Source organism: Anas acuta, chromosome Z (assembly GCF_963932015.1).
Source record: "Anas acuta chromosome Z, bAnaAcu1.1, whole genome shotgun sequence".
Lineage (NCBI taxonomy): Eukaryota > Metazoa > Chordata > Aves > Anseriformes > Anatidae > Anas > Anas acuta.
In genome coordinates this window covers 46,792,743-46,814,228 of record NC_089017.1, presented here as the reverse complement: position 1 = coordinate 46,814,228, position 21,486 = coordinate 46,792,743, and the positions used below count along the sequence as shown (strand labels likewise).

At 40.2% G+C, this 21,486-nt stretch overlaps 1 long non-coding RNA gene across 1 annotated transcript in view; it reads left to right on the top strand.

The window, feature by feature from the left end:
* LOC137848451 (uncharacterized) overlaps nt 1–21,404 on the top strand; it is a 36,709-nt gene extending 15,305 nt beyond the window's left edge. Inside the window, exons 3-6 of the long non-coding RNA XR_011091358.1 lie at nt 16,797–16,895; nt 19,341–19,442; nt 20,045–20,116; nt 20,310–21,404. This is a non-coding gene — a long non-coding RNA (uncharacterized lncRNA). The remainder of the gene's footprint in view (nt 1–16,796; nt 16,896–19,340; nt 19,443–20,044; nt 20,117–20,309) is intronic.
* The last annotated feature ends 82 nt before the right edge of the window (nt 21,405–21,486 follow it).

Below are 21,486 nucleotides of genomic sequence, written 5' to 3'. Positions count from 1 at the left end.
TCCAGAAGTCTTTCTAATAGGGGTGTGAGTAGGATAGGAGAGAGTCTTCAGGTCATAAGGACCAAGCATGATTAGATGTCTAGTCCAAAAAGGTACTTAGGAATATAATTTTATTTTTCTGTGGACCTAAATCTCACTGCATTACCTGTGTCAGACTCCTTCACTCCTTGTCACCATTGCAGTCTAAATATAAGGGCACCTAAGGCAGTGGGGCGCAAGGGAGGGAGGATGGAGAAACGTGCCAGATAGGTCTTGTAGGTCAAAAGCCAGGAAAAATGGGAGGATGTTTGCAAGGTGAGGGAACCAGGAAAAATGGAAGGTGAGTGAAAGACACTTTAAATCATGGGGACCTGAAGAGAGAGGGTTGTGAGGAGCATGGAAGATAGAGAGATGTGTTGGCTTTGGTGGAAGAGAAGGGCTAAGGAAGAGAAAGAGCCTCCTGAATGGTCCCACTCAGAGAGCCGATGGGGATAGATTGGTCCCACAGGACCGCTGAGCCCTGCTGCAATTTGAGCTCAGGTTGGAGCTGGGGCTGACAGGACTTGTTTTCTGTGAGTTATGCTGGCAACAAGAAAGTCTGATCAGTCACAGCCAGAGCAATGGAGCAAAAAAAATGGCCAAAAAATGGAGCCATTTGGCTTGACTTTCATGAGTGTGAGAGGGAAACTGCAGCAATGGCCTCTGTAATTAAGAAGTCCTTCTCCCTGGCTTGTGCAGCAGAGCTCAGCTAAGAGAGGAGATGATCCCCACGTGTTATGAGTGGCATTCCACACTGGATGTTGTGGCCACCCCCTTACAGTGTAGCAGCCCTGGCAGCATTACTGTAAAAGTGCAGTCAAGACGTACCCCAGCGGCAGTGCTACCCAGCCTGAGCAGCCGCATGGCTGTCTCTCCCCAAATACCATCGGGGCTGGAAGGCTGAGTGTTCATTCACCAGCCTCCTGAAGACCTGACTGCCCTGCTGCCAAGCAGAGCTGTGTTTTATGGCTCTGCTCGTTAGCACAGAATCATTGAAAACTCTGATACAGGTAGTGGGGGGCCCTAAACTGCAGCAATAGTCCTGACATCACCCACCCCCATTTTCTTCTCGCTCCTCTCACCTTGCTGTTCCATGGCACCCACTTTGGCATCTCCTTGTCTGGTATGTCTGATAAAGACTGATATGGACCCAAGTCCAAAAAGACCTGGTCTTTCTCATTCAAATGCTTCAGGTAGATGCCCCAGCATTTACCTGAAGATTCTTTCTTCCACAGATGATTTGTTTTTCCTTCCAATGAATGGATGTTTTCTTACTCTTCTGCACCCCAGGTATTTTTGTTTTTCAGCAAGGCGTGTTTAGTTTTAATGGGTAATTGTACCTCTAGATAATTCAAGGACCTCTGGTTCTGGTTTTGAGTTTGGTGGAACACATGGTCTCAGTGGGGTGGGGTGCTCTAGAGTATGCTATGGCTATACTGTGTGATAAAGTTGTGGTAGTATCGAGTTGCTCCCTTTTAGTTTACACTCCTCTAGTTATACCATGAGAAAAGGTGAGTAGAAGTTCCTGTTTTCTTTCTTCTACACTATTAGTTAATGTATACACACAGATTATAAACACAGCTTTATTGTGTCTGCCTTTAGTTGGGTCATTTCTGTGGCTTGCTCTTGTATTCTTGGCAATCTCCTCTCATAAGCAGCTTGTGCTCTGTGCTCAGTGCCAGTCCCTTTGTGGTCTAGAAGGACACCATGAGAAGGGAGTCTGGGAGAGGACATGGGTTTGGCATTGGGATATACATCTAATTTCCCTGTGGGAACATGTCAGCAAGCTTTTTGGTGCCACATGTTCTTCACAGGCTGGGAGCTACTGTGGGCAGCTCGGTGTCGCTGGGGTTGAAGTGTTCTTTTAAAGGCAGCTTTCGGTATGCCTCTCGCTCCTCATCGGCTGTGGCATCCTCTGCTGAAAGCCCCCGAGGCTCTGCTGAGCTTGATGGACAATTCCTTTTCTTTCTTCCCCTTTGTGCTCTCTCACAAAGAGAAACTGCTTCTCTTCCAGGAAGAGGGAGCTGGGCAGGAAGGGAGGGAGGGAGGGACAGCAAGGAGGGGTTTTTCTTGTCCTGGGAAACCCACACCTCCACGCTTCCAGACCCGTCCTGCTGCCGGGCTGGGCTGCTGTTGGTATGGCAACGCATCCCTGCACTAACCAAGCCGTGACAGGTGAGGGAAAATAATTGTTCATCTCCATTTATCTAATGGCAAATAGAGTCCCAGAGGTTAAGTTTTCCTCAAGGAATTTAGAGATGAATGTGTCCTGATAGTATTTTCGTTAAGTAATCCAAAACACCTTGATGCCACAGAAACCAAGGTGCAACCAGATCTGAATCTTTTGGTGGCTTTACGTTGTTTTTTTTTTTTCCAAACATATCTCACAAAATTAAACCTGGGCTTTTAAGAATCTTTTGGCATTGCTCTTGCTCTGCAGTCCTTAAAGGGACTGTCCCGAATGAACCGATCAAGGTCACAGAGGTTGTCAGTGCAGAGCAGGGGTTGAGCCACATCTCTGGAATGTGAGTTGAGCATCTTCTGATGCTGTCCTCTACAGCACTTGTTTTTCTAACAAAAGAAAACATGGTTTCTCAGACTGAGCTTCTCCTTGTTCTTGGGTGGACAGTTTGGCTGCTTTGAAATATCAGAAGCAACAGAAAGAAAAAAAAAATCTGCAAGTAAATGAAAATTGCCTAAATTTGCAATACTGCCTGTGGAAATGTAGAAGCCAATGGAGATCATCATGCCTGTCCTGAGTGTTGTTGGTCTCCACTCCCAATGGTTTAGCTATGTTTGTGTGCTTTGAAAAAGAATTCCATATGCAGGAGCCTGTTGCCTTGACCTGAACTTAGCAGAGGGGCATCTTGAGGCATTGTCACATCTTGGGAATGTGGCCTAGCTTTGCATCATTTATAGAGTATGCATTATTCTGGGCTAATGTGAAAGTAAGCCTTTGATCTCATTCCATTGCACCAAGCGAAATAGGTGTAACTGTTGAATTCCTTCCTCTTTTATCATTTCTCAGTCAATAATACTACAGCTTACCATTCCTCCATCCCCCTCCTCCTTTATGCAGCTTCTGGGGCAGTGTTGCTTTCCTTCTAGTTTTCAATCCTGCTGCATTCCCCACGCTTTCAAGACAGGTTTTTTACAGGAAAAAGGAAAATACATTTCATAATGCAAACATGCCCTGCTCAGCACTTTCAGTTATCTTATTTATACGCTGCAGTACAGCTTTCTATGACCCAGTGATTATCATTTCCCAGAGCCATCATCATTTTAAAGCTACCTCTGAATTGTGCTCCAGCAGATGGTACAACCCTACGAGTACTGCAAGGGAGGGGATGGGGCAAGCTGCACACACAGACACAAACTGGGCTGTTGCCCCAACAGCCAAAAAATCTCTAACGTGCGTTGTTTTATCAAAGTGTTCAATTTCAGTGTCTGCTGTTGAGTACTGTCAGGCTGTTAACCACCAGGGAAATCAAGGTGGTTGTTTTTTGTGTTTTTGGGCCTGTCTACCCGACTGAATTTGTTTATTTATTTATTTATTTATTTATTTTTGCTGCATAACAACTGAGCTGATTAATTCCAAGATAGAATACCAAATAAGTAAGAGTCATTCATTATATGCAGTATTCTAATAGATTTCAGTGTGATCTAAACTTGGATTGAATACTAACCCATTGATTGCTATTCAGTTGTTTAAGCAGCTGTGCTCCTAAGCTGAGCAATTGCACTGTGTCATCCTTTCCTTTCTTCCTTCGATTTCTACCTCCCTTTCTCCACTCTTGAAATGGCTAACCCCTCATCTATACATTTTCCTTCAGTGGATTGTGTCCTTTGTGACTGACTACCAAGTATACAATGGAAATGGTAGACAGCCAGCTAAAGTCATGAAAGATATGTTATCCTCATGTAATCGGGTGAAATTCCCATGGGTATTTCACCAAGCAGAGGAGGTTGTTATCATTCTTGTTGAGATGATAATAAAGAGGCGTGATTTACTGCTTCAGTTGTTTCAAAGGTGTCATTTGAACCTAGGGAAGTGTGGTGCTGTTACACAGACCTGGACAAAGCCTAACAAAACAGTCAGTGAACATCTGTATCTGTAGGCAAGAGCATTAAAAAAGGAAAAAAAAAAAAAGAAAAAAGAAAAAAGGGTTGATTATTTTCAAAAATGTTGCACTTTTCTTTGACTCAAAGTGAAGATGTGGTGCTTACCCACTGTGCAAATTAGGTTCTTTTTATTCTTGATTCAGCAGTATACATAAGCATGTATACATATATACATATGTATATATACTTGTTAATTTAATATGTATGTGCATCTTTATACATGTTAATTATACATTTAAGCACTTTTACACATATCTAAACTCTTTATCTTCAGTAGTGAATGAATTACGTTTGCTTTTAAAGTTAAATACTACTCAAGGTATTTTGTGGAAAGAGTGGTTACTTTAGGTATCTAAACCTGGTATAGAGGTCTGTCTTCAGGCTATAGGTTTACACCTTATGGCTTTTGCCACAGGTGATCATCTACCACGAGACTGATTTTCTGTAGAATATGGGGAAAACCCTGCAACATTCACTTGTTGCTGCTTACGCCTGCAGCCTTTTAATAACTCTTCAGGTCCACCTCGTTCGATGCACCTTGTAGGAAAAGCTATTACAGGTGGCCATCTGAAGTCGGGAGCTATATCTGATGTATTAATATGAGAAGAATCCTCATTAAGAAAAAAAGAAAAAAAAGAATAAAAAAAAAGACTTAGTAGCAGGCCTTTTATTACACTTTGTGACTCAGATTGTATTGAGTTTGTTATGAATTCTGCTGACACTTCTTCAAGGAGTCAAAGTGGGTCTGTATTGTGGTCGTAGAAAAAATTCCAGATCTCTTTCATATCTACTACTTGGATGCCAAAAATGGTTAGTGCCAATGGCCATTCTTGCTTTAACATGTTGCAGAGAGGAAATAGCTGCAGGGAGAATTAGAGGAGAAGGGAAAATAGGCAGCTGGCTTATGGGTTAACTGTGAGATTCCTGCTAGCAAAGAATTTCTTTCTTCTTTCAGTATTGAAGCTCATGGATGATAAAGCTGAAGTTCTACATCATAAATTCCCATTTGGACATTCAGTTTTGAGAACCTACATCCAGCATCCTTATCATTTTGAAGTTAAAGTCACAATCAGTAATGAAATCTGCTTGCTTTTCACACACTGAAATTAGCTTTGATTCTTTGCCTGAAACATATGTTTAAAAGGCAACATGCACATACTGTGCACTGACCCTATCAAAGCAATAAATACCATTGAAGTCATTTTCCAAAGCTGCCTACAGCATTAGTTTATTTTTAATATGGTCCCTCTGAAGGAGTGGTGTAGGAAATACCTATGGGAGCTATTTCAATTGTCTGTCTGGGGTGAAGTCCCCACCTTGCCCTGCTGAAGAAGAAAGTAAGAGGGGATACTAATTTCCCTTTGTTGTTATGAATGATAATGTTTAATTCATCGGATTTAGTTCCTTTCTGAGGAAAATGATATTCCATTTGGGTGAGAAAAATGTTTCTTTGATACTTCACATGATTTGAAGCTTGTGATTATGGAGAGGGGATATCGCCGTAACTGAGGATGGGGTTTAGTCTATGACAGTTTTTTGATTCTGTATGATAGCTATTTTAGTCTTTTGGCTTTGTGCTGTTTGTTCTGCAGTGTTACTTGGAGAATCCTCTGACTCCGGAGGTTCCCTTCATAGAACAAGGAGTATATGGACACAGACCTATCCTCACAGGTATCCTACTCCTTGTCGAACAAGGAAGACATGGACATGGACCAAATGACCTTTGGTAAACCAAACCCACTTGCATGGTGAAGGCTGTGCTCTTGTTTGTACGTGAGTACCCACAATACTTAGAGATTAGGTTATTGTGCCAGGGTCACGGAGGAGTTTGGAAGCAGAGACAATAAATGGATAAGACCCCGGGTCAGTTTGACACTGCAATACCACCTTTCTTCTCATTTTAGCACCTTAAAATTACTAACCCTTTCTCGTGTTTTGCCATACCAGAGTCACTGCAAGCTCAAACAAAGCATTTACTGAAGTGCATGAATTTTCTCTGCCTTGAATTTCAAGTGACATGAACGCAGTTTAGATTTTACAAATCTGAAAGATCAGTCCTCTGGCAAAGGGAATACATTTTTGTCACTCATGGTCACAATTAGAATGACAACAAGGCCAGACTCCTCCATCACTCCTCTTTAACACTGTCAGCACCAGCTTTACCAGATTTATCCTGTCTGAAGCATGAATGGACCTATTCATTTCTCACTTTGTTTGACCCAGGACTAAGAACTGTTTAATAGCATATAGGCTGATTTTTCCTGTAAAGAAATGATCATGTTGAAAACTGGACTAAAAAATGTGCTCTCTTAGCCATGAAAGGTTAATTTTCTGTTTGTTTGGACACATTTGTAGAGTAGCTGTGTTATGCACTGTGCTTCTAAATATCGTTTCATGCCATATAATGAGTTTGAAATCTGTCATCTTCCAGGGCTTGTATTTGTGTGGGGAAGAGAGAGAAGCATGCAGGAGAAGTATATAGTTTTAGGAATACACTTTGATTCAATTTCTTGCATTTTATTATGGCCAAGACAGAAAATACTCAGATCTCATGCTGAAGACACGTTTTCAGAACGCAGTGGTTTTATTTTAAATGGGTCCCCAGAGAAGATGATCTCAGGCAGGAAAATACATGCAGTCTTTCCAAAGAGATAAGAATAATCATTGTATTTCTACTGTGCGTTTCTGTAATGCTGTAAATATTATATAAATCATAAGACAGAGATCGTATTCAGTTGCTGACTGTGAAAGTCTGGCCACCAGTATGGTGAAGCAGCAGTCTGTCACATGAATTTGGCTGCAAGTTAACCAAAAACCATCTCATTTTCTTAGCTGTAAGTGAAGCACATGCTCATGGGTATCAGGAGTCTTGTAAGCTTAAGTGAATCTTGCCTTGTAAGTGGTTTTCAGGAAACTATAAAAGGCAGATAAAATCCATCTAAAGGATAAACCTGAAACTAGGCAGCGAGCTCCCTGTTCACATAGCAGACCCTTACCCACCTGAGGCTGATGTGACCATTGTGAGAGCAGTGAAATTGTGGAGATTGTTGTGGAGGTCATTCAGACGCCTCGCGGTAGCAGGGACCAGCTCATCAGTTTGATTCAGTACATAATTATGGTTAGATCCTGAGCTCCCTGTTTATGAAGAGCTTTGCTAACAAAGCTGATGGAATTGGCTGTGCAGTGTGACCCTGCTAGCCTGTGGAGGAAGGTCATCATCACCTTGTCCTTAATGTACCAATGTCCATAGAGATTCCTCTCTTTCAGCAGCTCCTCTGTAGAGCAGCTGTATTGTTCCACCTCAAGGCAGGCATAGCTAGCAAAGGTAGGTTTTGATCTATAATCATCTTTTAGCCTGAGCTGTCCCAGTCCTCAGGTTCACATGAATATTTTTGGAATTTTTAGAAGCTGCCAGAAGTACCTTAGCCATAAATTATCCATGTGGATGCGGAAGAAGTTCTGGGCATCGGTAGGCAATCATCAATCACAACATAACAAAACTGGACCATAGTTTCACATTTCTTCGTATGAGTTCGTTAAGTCATCATGTGGGAGCTGTACAATGGCAGAGCAGCTCTTCACACCCTGCTTCTGGTCCTGTGGTGGTGCAGTGCTCACTGTGTTTGATACGCCAACAGGTTCATGAACAATCCTGCACTGACAGAATCAGTTCTTGTTGCGGCAGGAGGACTTTTTCCTTTTGACATTTAAAGAAAGCTGTAACTAGAAAATGGATTATTTTATGGAGCTGCTGGATATTTCCTCAGAGAAGTTTGTTTATTTGTTTGTTTTTGTTTTGTTTTGTTTTGTTTTTTAAAAGAAATTATCATTTTAAAAAATGTGTTTTCAAAAACTGCTGGTGTGGGAGGTTTCCATTCTTCAGGAATTCTCTGTACTTTCTAATTGGAAAGTAACTGAGAACTAGGTTGATGTTCTGTCCTGAAAGCCAGGGTTATGGTAAAGTAAGATTATTTTTTTATTCAAATTAAAAATTAAATGCAAATATTAAAAAACTAATCAAATTGTATGGAAAATGTAGAAGAAAATGTAGTCAGTTTCAAAGCAAGCAAAATAAAAGTAATTTTGTATTTATTTTTTTTAAAGGAAAACTGTTCCTGTTAACAAATTTTTAAGATTAGGTAGATGATACGAGTCTTTGTTTTGTTTTTGCAGCTGGATTTTTAATCAGCTCTTTCAGAGGTACACTTTCTTTGTTTTTTTGTTTTTTCTTTCTTTTTTTTTTTTTAATGACAGACTAGAGGGTTTAATAGTCTGTTGCAAATTATCTTGATTGCACAGTTTGTGATACTATTTGATTTATTGTTAAGTAGTAGTTACCAGGTTAAGTTTGGTGTTTTCTTTCTTCCTGCAGATTTTATTCTGCATAATACCCTTAATCAGAAAGCTGCTTCTTGTGCCAGGACAGATCCCTTACTGAATGTGGATAGTGTATCACAGCCAACTCCCACAGAAATTGCAAAAGCCCAGGAAGTTGTCCAGTTCTTCCCAAACTTGACATAATGCTCCTTCCCATTCCTCCTTCCATCATCCCCCTGCACTACACAAAAGCTTTTGGAGACATTCTGTGCTGTCATTTAGGTATGTATAGTCTGTAAAAACTCTGTCATCTGCTGCCATTTGAGGATGATTCCTGTGGAAACCCATGACAAAGACTCATGGGCTCTCTCCTGGCTTATCAAACTGAACTGCAGTTCTGAATCCCCTTCTTACTGTATTGCTTACGGACTGCAATAAATACAGGTTAGCAGAAACCTATGTCCTAAGCAGAAGAGGAGAGGAACCATATCCCAACAAAATGAATAAATTGAAATACATGATAGAAAAAGGAAAGGAAGAAAATCTAAAGAAATCATGCCTAGACTGTCTGGTTTCTTCTTTGTCAGGATTAAAAGAGTGCTATCTTTAGGAACACACTTGTGATAATGAAGATTGGGCATTTAGCAGCCTAAATAAAATCAGGTTCCTATTCCCACAGATGCATTTTTTGTCTAGTGTCTGAGGCTTAGAAAAGGAGTGTTGCAGATTTTCTTCTCCCATTCATAGCAAGCATCTAATGCCGATCTTTCTGAAAATAATCAAAAGAAGAAACAGAAAAAATGAATCTCTTGTCGATTTGACCCACCACATTATTTTTTGTGTTATTGATATATCTGTAATTTTCATCTGCCCTTTCTTCTGCATGTATATTTATATATGTGTATTTTTTTCCACAAACCTGCAGTGCAGTGCAAAGCTAGATTTAAATATTTTCAGACTGACTGTACCCATCATTTGCATTCCACTGACTCATTCAGAGCAAAGACATCTGAGCAGAAATACAGCAGATAAAAGAGAAACCATTAATCCAGGGAAGATTACTGGCACAGAATCTTTATCCTGTATCCTCCCTGAAATGAGACAAAGATCTTACTATGTACATCCCTCTGGCTTAGCTTCAGAAAGTAAGCAATACAGTAGTGTAGACATGGTACTTTTTAAAGGCACATTACATTGGACTGAAACTTCAGCCTTCTGATAGAGCTTATTCCTGCTGAGGTGTGGTTCAGTGGTTGCTTTCTCAGAAGGTTCTTCAGCACCGCACAACTGCTGTGTGGTTCTTGTTCTGCACATGGTGGACAAGACAACATGTCCTATATCCTTGCATAAGTCTAATATAGATAGCATATGTCTGCTGGAGAATGGAGACTGTTCTGTATACACATATTTTACAGGGTTCTCACTCCTGCTGACACTTCATCTTGTCATGAGCTGTAAATGCCAGTTAGCTTGTAATGAGTCTAATAAGGATAAAGCTTTCAAGATACAGGTGCTTCAGTTCTGGAAGGGGTGGGCTGAGGATGTTGAGCAGGCTTGCCCTTTTCAAGAGACACTCATTCTAGGTGACTCGGTGTATTAGATTTCAGAACGTGGCAGGCTTTTATTTCCTTTTGCTGTGAATGTGGCAGGCTGCAGTTGCTTTTCCGTTTGCTGGTTGTTTGTCGCTTTTCCTCTCCTTCTGTCTCTGTCTTTGTGATATTGATCTTCGGTTAAAAGATCTGAGGTAGTTAGAGCTTGGGAAGCATCCCTTTCTTCTCTGGCAGTATGTGGAAAACCCACTTGCTACACAATTATGGCTGTAGCTCCACTGCTAGTGGTCATTGCCCAGCTCCTTCAGGACTATTTCCATGCCTTAATTATGACAGAACCTACAACAGTCAGTTAGGGATTCCACTCGAAGCAGCCAAGAGAGTTAGGTACCCTTCTGGAGATAGCTCCATGTATTCATGACCTTATCTTGCTATAGTTTGCATTCTGCTATGAAATTAAATTGGAGGAAATGATTCAGTTTTGAATCATTCTATTTAAACTGGCAGAAGCCAAAAACCCTCTTGTGAGCTACAACAATGTCGACCATTATTCAAATGGGAAATGTAAATACTTAACCATGCCTGATAAATTGGACCAGAAGTGCCAACTCTGCTGAAGTTTAGATTCTCAGCTTTCATTCCCAATGATTTTGTTCCTCCAGAGCCTCTTGTTCAGGTGAGAAGTGTTTTCCTTTTGTTGTCTCTGTGCAGGGTGAATGTATATTAGGACCTCTGGAAAATGGCTATGTGCAACAGGAACCAAGAGCTGGAGGAAGCTGGTTTCTAAACAATCCAGCATCCTCTTCCAGTTAAGAGCAGGTGAACATTCAAGTACATGGAAAAAACCTTGCTGTTATGGAAAGTTAAGCTTACCAAGAGTAAACCATGATCTTTTTGTGTATTTAAACTGACAAAAAGTGAGGTCAGAAGCAAATCTTGTTTCTTCCATAATCCAGAGCCTAAGACCTACAACGGCTTTTTTTCTCTCATAATGTAACATTATCCATTAAGGGTGATTTGATTTCAGGTGTAAACCTAGAGACCTTGGTAACATCTTTCTCAGTATGAACCTCCTATTTATGGAATAGTCTTTGCCTGTTTTTAACTGTACTTTTTTTCTCCTGTACGTATCAATTATCTCTCCTGCTCCTTTTTAGACTTTGTCACCTTGCCAAATATTGAAATAGGAAGGTTTATTTATTGCAAAGGATATGGAAAAAAAAAAAAATAATGAAAGAAAGAAAGGATATGTCTTTCAGTGTGCTCTCTTGCTCTTTATTGTTCCTTAGATCTGAAAGGCAAAACTGCAGTTCTTGTTATCATGCGAGTTCTTCACACTTCCTGCTGGAAGTGGCCCTTTTCTGTCTCTGCTCTGGGCATTGCTGGGAGGGCCTGTGCCTTGCATGCTCCTTTTGAACCACAGCTGTTTGTTTTGCATTGTGCCACATTTGTTTAGAATTTGACCAAATGACATTATGGATGAGCGATGGGAGGAACAGCTTGCAAGGGAACTTCAAGTAATCTTAGATCAGCTAGTTGTCAGCTGCATTGTGTTACTATGCAGCATGCCTATTCCTCTTTTGATGTCTTTGCAGATGTTTTAAGCTTCACATAAAAAAATGAAAGTATTTATACAGACACATTACCTCACCTGAGATGGAGTCATTGTGCTGTACATTCTACATACAGTAAAAAATGCTTCTCTGTTCCTCCTACGAACTTAGCATCTAAATGATCAAGACAGATAAAGCTTTGGAAGTGAAAGAGAGGTCCAAGGTCACCTCTGCAGGAAAGCAACAGAACACATCTCCTGTTCTGCAGTCAGGTGACAGTCTGTCCTGTCTCTTTTATAGCAGCTTTGATAAGATGACATTTCTCAAATCCCAGAAACAGACACTGCCCATTTCCATACTTGCAGGAAGGGTGGCTTCAAGTGAGGAAGCTTGATTACAAAGTCTGCTGAGTATGTGAAGTAACAGAAGAAATATTGCACTTGCATTATCTAAGGGATGGATGGTACGATCTTTGTTGCAGTCTTTGCAATTGTTTAAAAACTGGTGCAAGAGAATATGTGTGGAATGAGACTATTTATTTATGGACCAGGAGGTTTATTTTATTTTATTTTATTTTATTTTATTTTATTTTATTTTATTTTATTTTATTTTATTTTATTTTATTTTATTTTATTTTATTTTATTTTATTTTATTTTGTGTGGGGTTGTGTGTCTGTGTGTGTACACATGACTATGAAATGCCTTATTTCTAGAAAGACTCACACGCATAGATTCAGACCAATTGGCACATCTTTGCACAATGCAGGATTGGGGATGTTACTTGCAACAGAAAATGAAGTTTTCAAAGCCCTGCAGAAATCATCTTCTGGAGTTCCTATATCTCATTGAGGGTTCCCAGAACAGTTTTACAAAGCCTAGTAACCCTCTCAGCCCCGGTCATGACGATGGATAAGGCTGAGGAAAGAGCTGCAACTTGGCAGCTTGTACAGAAAGAGGAGCAGAGATCCTTCCTGCCTCATGGTATAGAGATCACATCAATGCCAGGAGCAGCACTTGAGAATAAATGGAAGAATAACAGATCCCTGCATGTTGCCATGGAGCTCTTCAGTCTGGGCTGCAGGCATGCTGTAAAATATGGTCCTTCTCTTTGTCCCTGTTTTAGGCAGTCCTAGTTAGTCTTGACTGCATTACGGTGCTCAGCAATCAGTTTTATCCCCATAAACAACCATGTTAGTGACAGCAGAGCCATCTCTAGGGCTTGCATTCCCTGACCCCTTGTTTGCACACTGGCTTCCAGACCACACTCTGGTCTTTTCTGGCTTCATCCTCTCACTCCTTCACCATGACACAGCTTAACACAGAGAGAACATATAAATATATATATATATATATATGTATATACACACCGTAGATAATATATATATGTATTATATTTGTGTATGTATGTGTGTATATATACATACATACATACACATATATAATATTATATATATATATATAAATTATATATATATATATATATATATATATAAAATTTGTTGATTTGCCAATTATACTTCCCCAGCTTTCCCTCTCATGGTGTCTGTAACTTGACATTATGAACCTTCTTATTAAATCAACCACTTCCTGAACATTAGCCAGTGGAGCGGAGGAAGAACCAAGCATGTTTTCAAGGAAAGCTAATACTGATAAGGCGTTGGCCACTGGCTGTCCTGTTATTGTTAGAATTCACATTCTCTCCCTCAAGTACAGAGCACCTTCTGATGGAGCGCTTCTTATATTGAAAAATGACAAGCATTAAGAAACCCATGCCACTTCATTGCTAAAATATTTACTAGAGCATGCTTGTTTCCTCCCGCTGAAAGTGCAGTGTATTTATAGGGGCATCCTGTAATAGACCGTCATGCTTTGAGCAGTATTTTTGAAGAATAAGGCAATACTATGTATGAAGGGGTGGGGCAGGGCTCTTCTGTTGTCCCCTCCTGTTAGCAGGTGTTGGAAGCCTGCAGGGAGCTGCAGGAGCTGATTGACTGGAGCAGATTTGCTGTGGTATGTGGAGTGTGTTAAGTCCCTGCAGGGGATGGGAAAGGCTCACTGAGCTGAGGAATTTGGGGTCTAGGGTCTCTGCAGGAAATTGCTAGGAAGGACCAACTTTAGGTGAAAGGGGACGTTTAGGTATTTTTTTGTTATCATTAAAATGCCAAATCCCAGGAATCCATTGGCATGTAAGTACTACAGGTCAGATCTTCTGCTGATGTGCAGTGGCAGGTTCATAATATACTCTCTGTAGCAGCTGGGAATCTGAGACTGTTGGGTAAAGGAAGATTGCTTCCCAGCTTCATGGCTGTGACTGTTAGAAATAAGGTCCCTTAGCTCCTGTCCAGAAAGCAAGAATAATGGAAAATGGAGGTCACAGAAATGACAAGAAGAACTCTTGAAATCCAGTGTTGTCAGCACAAATGCAGCAATTGATTGAAAAGTGTCTGCTAACCAGGCAGCAAAGAGCCCAATTAGAACTGAAATAGCATGAGGGTCTATTTCAGAGTTTTATGATACCAGCTCACACCACTCGACTAATTCAAAGTTCTGATGATTTTTCTTTCTGGGCTGGAATCAGCTGGGGATCACAAGCAGTCTTGGACTGACAGAAACGGTGTACCCACTGCAGGGCTTCTCAGAACTTCAGCTTTTAAGAGGTACTGTCATAAACACACTCTAAAGTGGAAAGACAGTCCTCTGATCTACCTGGGGGATGAACAAGGACCACCACAGAGTGTGACTGAGGACAGCTCGAGCTTTACTCCATACTGTGAGGTCTTCTTGGACTTGCTATTTCTCCTGAATCAGAAATACATGCTAGAATTGGCTCAGCTGAAAAAGCATGTCTGGACTCAATTTGGACAATGTTTTAGGAAAACATGGTTAAGGCTGGATACAGAAGAACCTGTTATGGCCTCCCAGATATCTGGGAAATCTGTAACAGACTGATAATATTGAAAACTTGGGCTCTGACTGGGGAAATTAAAGCCTTTTAGACAGTCAGGGATATTTTCTTGCTGTCCTGATCTCTGCTGAAGAATGCTGTCATATGGAAGAAACACAGCAGGAATGAGTAGACTGCATGGTGTGGTAGAATGGTAACACTTAGGGACTTGGACTGCAAAGCAGGATGAGCAGACACGGGGCATGGTGTGACTTACCAGCCCTGTGGTTCTGAGTATGGGTGAACGGTGTCTAGAGAGAAGAGGTCTTTGCAGATACTCTTGTGTTCCGTGTGTACTAAGATTAGCTATTTGATGAACAGCTAATAGACCCCAGGAATGAGTGAATTCAGTGTGTTAAGCTCCATGGCTACAGGCACCATTGATCACGCTGCACAGCAGTTGTTTCATCTTTCAGACGGATCTAGTCTTGAGTCAAAACTTGCATCAAACTGTTCAGCAAGGGGCATGCCAATCTCTTAATCAATACAAGCAGTGGTGCAATGTTGAACATCCAGTTACTTGAAGAATTCCTTTATCATGTAAGAATGCATAAAAGAGGTTCTTGATTACTTGTGTCATTGCAGAAGCTGGGATGGTTGCTACAGAAATCACAGTGTTAACCCTGGATAAGTTTCAAGTTGAGAATTTTTGAGGAATCTTGTCAATGTTTGCATTTGCAGAATGGTTGCCTAGATAGTGCTGAGTGCAAAATAAAGAAATGGAATGTGTGCCCATGGCATTAGCAATCTCAGTTGGCTTTATGGGGAAATACCAGCACAGAGTGCCCCAGATAAGGGGATGATGAACAGAGCTACCTCTTCATGTTCTTCTGTTATGCCCTCAATCCCATTCTGAGCTGCTTTTTCTCTGTTAAAAGATAAAACTATGCACCACTTTTCCCATTGTGAATGGCTGTTGCATTTTAACAAAACACCTCCAGCCTTCTCCTCATTAAGTTGAATGTGGCGTTTTTCTGAACATCACTCCAAGTTCACTCCAGAGATGTCTGCCTGTCCTAGTCAGATGAAGGAATAAGAGAACTGTTCAGTTTGCAGAAGGGTGGCAGGAAGTAGAGATTGGTTTGGGCACTGCTTACTCATGCTAAGTAGCTCTGCACATTGCAACAGGAGAAGCCCTATGGAACTCAGAGGAACTGCTGGTGAATGGAGGCATTGCTTACTGTGAGCAGAGGTGGCTGACTGTGTCCCTCAAATTTTGAGTGTTTTGGTGCTTAAGACTCAATATAAATGCAAACTATTATCACTGTTTTGCTGTTGTTGCAGACATCTTCACTTGGCAACAGCAGTTATTTCTAACTAGTTAACACGTTTGGAGGTCCCTTAAGGTGCAATGCAGCACTGTTGTAAGTGAACTCTATATATCTATATATTTGAAACTAACCAACACAACTTAAGAATTAAATTTCTTGTCCAGAAATCATTGCTACAGTGGAATAGAGTTGTGGTAAAAGCAGTTCAGGCTTTAGAAAAGGTCGCATAAAATGTTCTTCAATGCTGCATGATAGGTAGACAATACCATCTTACAATACCCAGTTCTCGAGTGGGTACTTTAGAAGCTTGCATTGCCTGGCTTATTCTACATCACGAAAAAAAAAAAAAAAAAGGAGATCCAGTCATTTTATTCTGGAAAGCATTCTTCCCATCTCTTTGGCTGTCATATGTATTTAACTGTAGTGCCCTCAAGGACAATGTGGTGGATCAGCATGCTAAGGGCTACGGTCTACAGCCTGTAGTTTTTCATTTCACATTGCTTAAGAATGGTCCTCTTTGTTTCCATTTTGAGCCACGGCTGAATTCTTACATGTTGTCTGATCTTCAGGCTCAAATACCCAAGAGAATAGGCAGCTGTGAATCAACCCTCTGTGTGCTTTCTAGCAGGTAGTATAGCACAGAAGGCAGTATACTTCTCATTTCTTTAAATTGATAGGGATTTGAAGGAAAAGACTTTAATAAAACAGTCACATGAATGATTATTTTCTTCCTGCTGATGATTCTGAACTGCATGCAGAAATATAAGAACCTTTTAACAGAGCCCTATGGGTTTAAACCCAGTCCTTTAGATTTATAATTAAAGCTCATTGTCTTTATGCTATCCTACACCTTATGAGAAGGATCACCTTTCTAATTACATGGTACCAGGAGGTCTGTCACATGCTTTCACTTAGTGTTAAGGTACACAGTTGTGCTATTTTTTCTTCTCCTTTTCCTTCTTCAGTAGATTCTACATTATGTTTTGGAAATTTGACATCATGATATTATTTTTTTTTTCAGGCCAGATGTTTTGTCCTGCTACGTTAAGTCATCTTGACATACTGCCATGAAATGGAAACAACTGCTAGTTTTAACATTGCTCCATATCTTTATTAAAAGGTACGTCTCATGCATCTTAATTCCCCATATACATGCTATCTTCCTCTCACCCCCCTCTCTCCCATTATACTTCTTTCTTTTCCTCTGTAAAGAAGAAGGCATATTAAAATTTCCTTGCTGTTCTGCCTGACCGGTTAATAAGGTTCTAGATAGCATAATGAATATGCAGTGCTATTGATCCCGTGTATGTGTGTGTGCGTGTGTGTGTCTGTGTGTGCATGTCTTTAATCACAGCTGGAATGCAAAATCAGGCTCCACCTTTCAACTCTATCTCCATCATGCTGAGAGAGTGAGAGAGAGCGAGACTGAGACTGCTAGACAGCTCGAAAGAGATTGCAGCTCAGATGTCCTGGAAAACAGCAAATCCCTCAGACCTGGCAGATTCCGTTACCATGAGAACTGCAGATATTTCCATTGTGATGGCTTGCTCTAGCAGCCATCTGTTACACCCATTTGATTAGGAAGTACAGTTCAGCTTGTATGGGATTTTCGCTGCACCTTATCCCATGGCAGTGTACAGAAACTCTCTCTCTTTTTATATGCTAAACTCAATGTTTTTAAAGTGCTGTAATTTACTGAGGCTGAAGGCATTTAACGAAATGCTAGGAGGAGGTCACTGAGGGACAGTATCTCTGAGAAGAAAGAAGCACATGAGATACATGAAGGGGATTAGTGTCCAGTATATAAATAAGATCAACCCAGAAATTAACTGTATTTAGCAATTCCTCATCCTTGCCAGGGAGAGGAGCTTGATATACAGACCTCGTGAAGCCATGATAAAATTAATAATTGTCTCCTGCTATTTAATCCTGCTCCATATATATTTATTGCATACATGCAATAAATGCATGCAGCAAATATATTTCAGGTCCTCTTGAAAAAGGGGATGGTGATGACTCTCCCCAGACACTTAACGTGGTGCAGTGACTGCACTGTATAATGATTAGATTAGCTCTAAAAATTTAATGGTGCTGTTTGACTTTTCCTAGACACAGAACAACCTTAAACTTTCTTGAAGGTTTGCTGTAATTTACTGATTAAACCAATTGTTTGGACTAGTTGTGTCCCTTGGTGTAAATTTGTGGTGAAGGAAACGGTAATGGCACATCAAACGGGTATAAAAACAAAGGAGTCCCCTTCAATTAAAACTCTCCAGACATTCTTCCTAAGTGGCTGGCATTCCAGATTCAGAGTAATGTTATGCGTGGGGTAGTTGCCTGGAGTATCTTAAAATGACTGAAGGTCTTGTAAACTCAGTGAAGCTAATTAAATGCTCACACACTGAAATGAATTTCTGATTGCTGCTCAGGAGGCATTGAGGTCAGCTCCTCTTTTCATTGCCCACACTTTATGGCCAATGCCAGATACTAAATAAATCAGATCCTCAGAATCAGGGGCTCCGTGTTTTTTGTTCTTCTTATATATTCTCCCACCCGGCTGAACATAATTCCTTATCCGTCTTCATCTCGGCATGAAAAGTTTTCTCTTCTATTGTTTTTCCTCACATAGCACCAGATTACCATGGAGAAGACTATGATATCATAAGAAATGAATGAGCATGTTTCTCACCATGGGTGAAATATACATTCCAGACCTAATAAAGTCAGAAATCATGTAATGGGCCTGGTAAAATGAGCTGCTTAGTTCGTGTAAATATAAATGGTTCTTTAGGGCTCTACTTCAACTAAGTAAGTTCTTAAGCACTTTGCTGAGTATGGAGAGGTATAAGAACATGTTTAAGAGCTTTTTTTCTTTTTTTTTTCTTTTTCTTTTTTTCTTTTTCTGAATAGGGCCAGTTTTTAAAGTGGTTTGCTGAGTCAGGGCCTCAAAATATAAAAATGGAAAGTCAAATTTCCATTCCCTCTTACAATAAAAGATTTTGTTGTTGTTGTTGATCATCTTTACAGCAAAGGAGAACTTTCACTTCCTGCAGCTTTCCATCTTGCATAATCCTGGAGGCTGAACCACAGAGAAGAGAGTCCTTTTTTTTCTCTCCCTCTTTTTTTTTTTTTCTCCAGACAGGGCACTTGTTTTATGAATGTGGTATCTGCCTTTGACAGGCAGCAGATGTATGGAAGCCCTGAAATCTGAAACAATAAATACCATTCAGAGTCTCACCACTGAACCTTCTTATAGTACTGCCTTTGTTAAATGAAACATTTACAGGAATACCATCCCCCCCTTCCCACCCACCTTCAAGGCTAGGATCTGAACCATGTTTTTAAAGTAAAGGTTAAGTACCTGAGGCATGAACAGTTGACATACAAAAGAAACTAAAGTAAATTTATCATTCGTTTGCCAGCTACGAGGTGTGTCGAGGGCTTTTTCTTTCTCTTTGTAACGCATGAGAAAACAAACCTGGGAAGTGTATGCAAGGAATATTTCTTTTCTACACTGGAATGTTAACATTTGCACCTTCTGACTTAATACTGTATATTTCTTTAGAGTCATCAATCTCATGAGAGTCATCTTGCCATCTGTACCAGCATTGCTCCAGGCTTCCATATGAAAGTCCAATCTGGCGGTATAAATACTGGATAATGAAGAGTAGGTGCTAAAGTTTCTGACTGGAAGAAGAGTCTGTGTCTATGAAGGATCTAAATTTATATATTAAACAAACAAACAGAATCTATGTTAACGTGGAAGTTCAACCAGAAATAACATGAATGTTCGTCCTCGCGCCCTCTCCCACTCTCCATGTCCGTTTCTAAATTTTTTTCTTCAGCTTCTCTATTTAATAGAGTTCACCCAAGATCCAGGAGAAAAATGTTCTCTGTCCCTCCAGTTATTCTCTGGAGATAACAAATAGGGGCAAGATGTTGACTTGCTGTAATGCAGGGTTCTTTTTTCCCTCCCTCTCCTTTTGCTCCCGGAAAGCTATAACTACATAGATTAGCAAAACTTCTGCAAGAATGGATGTAAAACAGATTTATCTCAGTGTCAGCTTTATCTGATCCATTCGGTCTTGCAGAGTTTGGATGGTTTCCTTTGTTACAATAACCAGCTTTCAAACATCTATATCCTTAGGGTATTAAATGTCAGCCTCTAGTGTACCGTTCAAGGATAAAAGATTGACAATACTGAAGTACTTTTTTTTTTTCTTCTTCTTCTTTTTTTTTTTTTTTTTTCTTCTTCTCCAACATTGGCAGAGTCTTTACTCTGCACACCACTGCTGACCCCAGATATGACCCACAGGAACTACTGGCGAAAGGAGCAAAAAGGTATTTCAGCTTATAGGCATTAGAAACTCTCTTCATTAATAGCCTTTTTGCAGACTTTTCAGATAGATTTCCTGTCATTGTGATGAGGATATATTTGTAACTGTGTCCCTTAAGTAAATGGCCAGTGGATAATTAATTGAACTAACTAGGACTTTCCGTACTGTATTTCCTATATATTTTTTTTTTCTTTTAGGGGAAAAGAATTATCTTCCTGATGGTCTTGCGTCCTCTGTGCTGGATCTGCAGCTGTTTTCCACCTGTAAACTTGCCACTTGTTGGTCAAGCTTTTCGGCACTTATTCAAATAAAATTCTTAGGCACTCAGTTGAGATTGGTAATTTTTTTGTTTTGGTTGGCATAAGAACTGAAGAAAACATGCCCAGATCAGGGACCAGCCAACATCCTCTTTAACTGCAGCCAGCAGAACCGATGTGCTTTGGATACAGCTAACAAATATTGGAGGCCTGAGAGGATACCGTTCGTTTTTCCTTCTCTGACCTGCTAGTACTGCTTCACTCCCCTGCTCTGTGCAAGCAGGTAGGAACTCTGAGCTTCTCTTTACACAGCCCAGGAAGATGCAATGTCCTTTTCTATCTGAAGCTGCTGAATCTGCCATATACCAGGTTCACCACATTACTAACACAGCGTTGAGCCTGATCCTGCTAGAAGAAGCATTTCTGTAGACAGTATTTGGGCCACATCAGGACTACAGTGTTGGCAATGAATAAGGTAGAGAAAAAAATGGCGCTTTTGTATCCTGATGTGTATCCTCTGTCCAATACTGATAAGCATATTACTGATAATATGGCCATAATTCTGGTTATAGTACAGTTCTCCTTGGCACTCCCATTGTTCATACTCCAGTCTCCCAAATAAGTGAGGTTGAATTAGGCTTATTACTGTTTTTCACTCTTAGATTACCCTCTTAGTGTACTGGACTCCAGCCCCTTTAATTAAAAGCTTGTGAACATGCATCCCATAAATAATTTCTCACCTTCACAGCTGTGTTTTTTTTTTTTTTTTGTATTTTTTTTTTCTTTTTAAATGGAGCTAATTGATGTTTTTGAGAAAACATTTTCCTACTCTTTTCCTACTGTTATGATTCTCTTCAATTTTTCAGTTCTGGAAACACTACCATGACTTATTCATTTTGCAATCATAGAGACATTTCCTAAAATGTATAGAAACAGTTTCTCAGTGAACATGTACAATTTTTCATCTCTCATTAAAGACCATAAATTTTTATCCCAGCTACTCATCAGATAGTATTGATAATTACTTTTGTTAACCAACTCTCAAAAAACTTAACAAAAGTGTGAAAGAACAAAAAAAAAATAAATCTTATTTTAACATTATGAATTCATGTGTGAA